Below are 6,618 nucleotides of genomic sequence, written 5' to 3'. Positions count from 1 at the left end.
GCGCATAAAATTCTTTTGTGAAAGATGGCATGCTTTTCACCAATCTATGTTAAAGAAGACTTGGACACCGTCCATGTTAAGTGCACGTGCACTGATCTGTCCAGTAAACCGACAAAGTTTGTGTAGGAGTAAATAGTGTTTGTCTTGTCTATATACATCTTCACCATCAGTAGTTTTATTCATCCTAGTGAAAACCAAACAAAATAAAGAAAGGAGATTGTGATTCGTTCGGCTAATGTCCTGTTGAACTCGATCTCTGACACAGAAACAGATATACACCCAGTTCGTAGGAAGTACAATATACATCCCACAGATGGTTTCTCGATTAATTAACGTCATTGTAATGATGAGCTCAACCACCACAAAATTAGTCTCTCCTCGACACGCTATGAGCGTCAAGTAAAAATCTGTACTTTCCATTGTCTATTTTGACCGTGGGATAAAACCAATACCTCTATGTCTAAAAAAATGGCAGGCAAATTTTGAAATTGTGTGTGATACAGTAGAGAGTTGCTAGCAATAACAAGGACAAAATACCACATGCATTGTACGAAGAGTTAATGCGTTCTATATTGTCGCTTTTATTGGCACTTCCGGGTTAGATTCCTCTATTGTCTTCAGTATTGTCTTATTGGTAATATTAAATAGTCGCTACGGTTAGCCTGTTTCGTATAATGTGAGAATGTCTTCAATGGTCACTTAATTGATTATATTTATCAATAGCAAAAGTAATTTACAGCCAAACAACTCGTTAAAACCACAAGAAAAAAATTCAAACTTACTGAATATTTCAGATGCAACAGATGTGGAAGCATTTCAAAACTACATTGCCTGGTTTAGGCATGATAACTTTTCAGAGTACTGAAAGTATGCAGACCTTATATTGAAATATTCATCTATTTCAAACTATGCAAGGACTTATTTCTATTAGTGCATTAGATATGCTTATACAATTAACAAAAATCATTTTTCGAAACTTTAGCATGCCATAGAAATATTTAATGTTAAATATTATACGTTATAAGTGAAAAGGCTTTACGAATAAACACATTATATTGCATTACAAACACTGTACGTAGTTTGATCTCCGATTTGCTCTGTTATATATATATGTAGGACATCACGAACGCTATTTTTCTCTCAGCTATGAGCTATGTCTTCGTATTACGCATTAAACGCGCGTTCTTATGCAGAGTGTACTTCTTTGTAAGTTACATTTTTTAGTACAGCTTATTTCATGTGGAGAGACATCTTGAAGTAATTTTACTATATCAGATATATTTCCTAAACTTATGTTTCATCCTTCAAACAGCCCATAAACTTAACAGGAGGGCTAAATCCGATAATGAGTTACAGAATTATCAGCATGTTTCAGAAGCTGACCAAATTTTGGGAAAAGATCAACACTCTGTTGTAATAGTTTACAGCATAAAAATAGTTTACAGCATAACACACACTAGCTCAAGTAAATCCACCAGAAAAATGTCAATTATCAAAGAAATATTTTCATCCGTGAAACGTGTATTAAGACACTGCTGTTTCAATATCTTAACCAATAATCGATGTCTGCAGTCAGGTGACCATCTAAATGTGGTTCACCAAAGACCTTGTGTAGCAAACACAAAAGGCGATAAATTTGTTGAACCATGTGCTTCCATTTTATTCTCAGTCCAACATAATAAACAAAAATCATAATAACGGTCCCCCGGATTGGCGGAGATTGTAATTTTAGAAAAAAAAAATGTACCAAGTATCCGGAATTTAAACTATATGTAATAAGTATTGTCAAATTAAATAAATTGAATTTGATGAGCTATTTATGCATTTTCCATGTCTGCTTAACAGGAATACAACACTTGATTTTATCTGTACTAATATTACCTAGCCAATGGTATATGTCACTATATATTGTAGACAATGGTATATGTCATTTTACATTGTTAAAACATGGTATATGTCGCTGTACATTGTAGACACAATGGTATATGTCGCTGTACATTGTAGACACAATGGTATATGTCACTGTACATTGTTAAAACATTGGTATATGTCATTGTGCATTGTATTCCCAATGGTATATGTCATTGTGCATTGTAGACACATTGGTATATGTCACTGTACATTGTAGACACATTGGTATATGTCACTGCACATTGTAGACACAATGGTATATGTCACTGTACATTGTAGACACAATGGTATATGTCGCTGTACATTGTAGACACAATGGTATATGTCGCTGTACATTGTAGACACAATGGTATATGTCGCTGTACATTGTTAACACAATGGTATATGTCGCTGTACATTGTAGACACAATGGTATATATCGCTGTATATTGTAGACACAATGGTATATGTCATTTAACATTGTTAAAACATTGGTATATGTCGCCGTACATTGTAGACACAATGGTATATGTCACTGTACGTTGTAGACACAATGGTATATGTCGCTGTACATTGTAGACACAATGGTATATGTAACTGTACACAATGGTATATGTCACTGTACATTGTAGACACATTGGTATATGTCACTGTATATTGTAGACACAATGGTATATGTCACTGTATATTGATAATACAATGGTATATGTCACTGTACATTGTAGACACAATGGTATATGTCACCGTACATTGTAGACACATTGGTATATGTCACCGTACATTGTAGACACATTGGTATATGTCACTGTACATTGTAGACACATTGGTATATGTCACCGTACATTGTAGACACAATGGTATATGTCACTGTACATTGTAGACACAATGGTATATGTCACTGTATATTGTAGACACATTGGTATATGTCACTGTACATTGTAGACACAATGGTATATGTTACTGTACATTGTAGACACATTGGTATATGTCACTGTACATTGTAGACACAATGGTATATGTCATTGTGCATTGTAGACACAATGGTATATGTCACTGTACATTGTAGACACATTGGTATATGTCACTGTACATTGTAGACACAATGGTATATGTCATTGTGCATTGTAGACACAATGGTATATGTCATTGTGCATTGTAGACACATTGGTATATGTCACTGTACATTGTAGACACAATGGTATATGTCACCGTACATTGTACCTTTCTTCAATGTTGATAACGTATATATATATATATATAAAACTAATAAATTTACAAAATAAACCTAAAATCATAACAACACTTTTCTCTAACACATAAAATCTTTAAATGAACCTAATTGTTAATAGGACGTAAATCGACAATATACTTTACTTTTGAAGCGTTGAAGACGGCGGAAGTAAATCTTAATTCGTCGAAATCGCGTGAAAAACCGGATGGGGATGTGCACTTATCCATGATTGCACAATATGCATGATAAGTTCTAACTATGTCAAGTACTTGTGTATGAATAAAATCGTTAATGAACAATATATGTTACGGTAAACTTCGGGAATTGTAACGTCCACCTCCCTGTTCACTTTCTACAATATCATAAAACTTGAAACAGCCGTTTTGTATTTTCAACGACTATAAATTTGAGTTTAGTCATCTTAAACTAACATTATTTGAACATAACGCTACTGGTCGGGGGGAAATCACGGTTGTTATTTCCTACTTGTATAACGAAACAAAATGCAAAAGGAAGTCGATGTTGACTTTATTAAATAAAGAACAAAGATAACTAAATGGAGCGGTGCAGAGTAAGTATATATTTCGTTATTTTTAATAATAAAATGTCAAACTCGTCAGTTCGCTGTTTACTCTGGTCGAAAATCCAATAGCTTGGTAATAAAACTTAATTCTTAAGGTCACCTTGCAAACAGGAATTTCTATAAAGAGTGCACAGTCCCTTCAAGTGAACACGCGATTTCACAAATTTCTGTTGGTGATATCAGAGCCCATTCATAACAAAGAAACAATTGTAATTGTAAACAACATGTAATTAGTAATAATAGATTTATAAAGCAACAGACTGGTACAATTGTTTAGCGGATTGTTTGCATTACCAGTTGTTCAACCAGCTTCAAATGAGAATAGGCGTTTAGCGGGACACGAACAGATGCATTACATATCTTAAAAAAAGAAAGAGAGAAAGACACAGAACTTTCCTGGTCTCATCTGATATGTTCAATGTTCACTAAGGACTTTACATGGATTTCCCCAAGGTCGTTTAAGCTGTACGTTTTCATGAGTCGCCGTGTAAATGTGTGTTTAGTTAAAATAGTTTGCCCTAGTTTTACTGAATTTAAATTTGGATTATGATTATGTGCGGATGTTAGTATTTTCTTGTTGATTTCTTACTCAGTAGTCATAGCAATCTCACCTTAAGTGCTATGTGGTAACTCAATAACACACCAGTAAACGGTTCGTGCAATTTCTTGAAATAACGTATTTATGTCAGTAATAAAGTATTCCAATGTTTTCTGTTTTCCTATTTGTACATTTACTTTGAAAATAGATGTTTGTTCATCTGGTAAAGGACTACGTTAGTTTATATGGTTATAAACACTTTCATATCGCGGAAGATTAATTTTGAGTTAAAAGTCACCAGCCGTTGTGTTTACATTTTGCAATTTCATCTTTTCAACTATCGACGTGATATATGTTTAAATACTGTGTTATCAGTGATAACTGATGGTTATTGGGCTTCAATGTTTGGCAAATAACCTGTTAAAAAGCAAAAATATGTTTTTAATGCTGGTCGGTGGCATACATGACAGTCTACAGCCCTGTCCTCCGTTGGTGTTGTCAGGGATTCCGCTAGAATTATGCTCGAGGTCGCACATTAACCTTGACCGTCAGGTGAACTATTGGTTGTCCGTGAGCCGTTTACAGTGGTGTATTGTGACTGTTATGGAGCTACAACTCTGATAAAAAATTAGGATAGAATAGGATTCGACATCCCAATTGAAGCATAAGATTTTCTGTTGTCAAATTGGGTAAAAATATCGATTACGCATTATAAATAAATATATAAATGATTAGATTTGAGTTCAACATCACTGACGAGTCCTAGAATGACGAAACAGCTGTATAATGCTTGCTACTTCAATGTTTGGCTCTACGGCATCCTATATAAATTTGTATGTAAAGGTAGTATTCACATGTGTGTTGTACAATCTACTGTCCCTGACATTCCTCAACTCATGTGGTAATTTCATGACCACTTCCCCATATATGCGAAGCAAGTGTGCGTGTTGAATGTTTGTTGGAGTTTTTGGTTTATAAGTCTTCTGTGCTAGAGCGGAACTAAGCCCGGTTCAGAGTGCTATCACAGTCACCTGTATGTTATCGTAAAAGGGACAATTGTGGTCATGATCACTACAGATAAATTGTCCAATGTAGTCTGTTGTTACCTTTTGGTAGCTGTAAGAAAATACTCCTGAAAAAAAGACTAAAATATCGTTTCCATTTCAGTCATTCAGTATTTATATTATCCTTCATTGTACAAGCACTGGTTTATGTAGATATTTTCACGTGTTTAACGGAATGGTATTGAGATGCTGGAATCTATCCATTATTAGTGATGTCAATTTTCAGTTTACAAATTATTTGATACCCTTATGATTAGAGTAAATGAAGGAAAACCTGCCTCCACACTTTAGCAGGACATCCTATTCGGTCACTTAATATCCAGTCGCTCCACATTACTGAGTTCCTGCACAAAGAACAAAAACATTTGAGACTGTGAAGTGTGTCGATTGCGCTGTAAGTAAGAGTCAAACGCCTGGCTACATCGCGCGAAATTTGTGATAACGAAATAAACTTCCGCAACTCTGATAATATCAAACTATTAACCTAAAAATACAAGGCAACAATGGTACACGCTACAATATGAAATATTCTCTGTCCATATTCCGTTCATTACCCGTGTTATACATGTGTGGGTGTTTAGTAAGTGTGAAAGCAAAACCCGGCGTCTGCTTGCAACAACATTGGTTTGCTTGAATATAATGTATACACGTTTAAGCCTACGACGATATCGCTACAGAAGGACGAGACGGCTCAAATAAAGTACGTGTCCATGATGATATGTCCGTGCCTCATATTGTTACGATGATCTGGAACATAGAGTAATGAATTAGAAAATGCAAACAAGATGAAAATGTCAATTATTACATCAACTTTGGTTTCTATTTTCTCAATAGAATAAAAAGATAAACAAATAATTTAACATTGCTCAGAAATAAAGGATCCTATCGGGGTGTCTGTGATAATGAATTCTATATTACATCGGCACGTAATAGTCTGAAAAAAAATCGACAACTCGCAAATCAATCTCCCTGTAATACAGACTCCTATCAAAGTGGTCGGTATATTTTTCACATTTTAGACAATCATGTAACGTCATCAATATCTGCCATATTTATGACGTCACAAAAGTGTTTGTACGAATGTGTCTTCACGATAACAAGGCGGTAGACCTACATTCTAGACCGTAGATCTTATATGATCATCAACTTTGAATATTTCACTTTTAGTCAAGCAGCCGTATCGAAAGACTGCTCACACGGGCACGACATACCTAGCTGGGATAAAGATATGTGATGTTAATCGTCCATTAATTATCGCCCCAATATATCCTTATAACGACTGTTAGTGGGTCAATCTTGATTGCACAAATTA

This window comes from Ylistrum balloti, unplaced genomic scaffold (genome assembly GCF_031769215.1).
Source record: "Ylistrum balloti isolate Yb309-2 unplaced genomic scaffold, AGI_CSIRO_Ybal_v1 Utg370124, whole genome shotgun sequence".
Taxonomy (NCBI): Eukaryota; Metazoa; Mollusca; class Bivalvia; order Pectinida; family Pectinidae; genus Ylistrum; species Ylistrum balloti.
This window is presented reverse-complemented; position numbering follows the sequence as displayed.